At 33.8% G+C, this 201-nt stretch overlaps 1 protein-coding gene across 1 annotated transcript in view; it reads left to right on the forward strand.

Annotated features, from left to right (window-relative positions):
• LOC109534571 (zinc finger protein 436-like) overlaps positions 1–195 on the forward strand; it is a gene marked incomplete in the record, with an annotated part of 3,194 nt that extends 2,999 nt beyond the window's left edge. Inside the window, 1 exon segment of the mRNA XM_048666587.1 lies at positions 1–195.
• Between the last annotated feature and the right edge of the window lie 6 nt (positions 196–201).

The raw sequence follows: 201 nt of genomic DNA on the forward strand, positions 1-201 counted from the left end.
AATTGTGGTTGCAAACTAGTTTGCTCCTCTTGTTCAGCTTGTCTGCATTCCTACTCTTGCACATGTTTAGACAATAGCATTTGTTGGAACATGTGCAAACATGTACACTTAGTATGCCGTTATAGAAGTATGAACAGCTCTGAAGGTAATAATATTTTTAATATGGTTTTGGATAGTAGAATATGTAAGGTATGTATATTT

Source organism: Dendroctonus ponderosae, unplaced genomic scaffold (assembly GCF_020466585.1).
Source record: "Dendroctonus ponderosae isolate FM_Combo_2020 unplaced genomic scaffold, Dpon_F_20191213v2 Dpon_F_20191213_5, whole genome shotgun sequence".
NCBI lineage: Eukaryota > Metazoa > Arthropoda > Insecta > Coleoptera > Curculionidae > Dendroctonus > Dendroctonus ponderosae.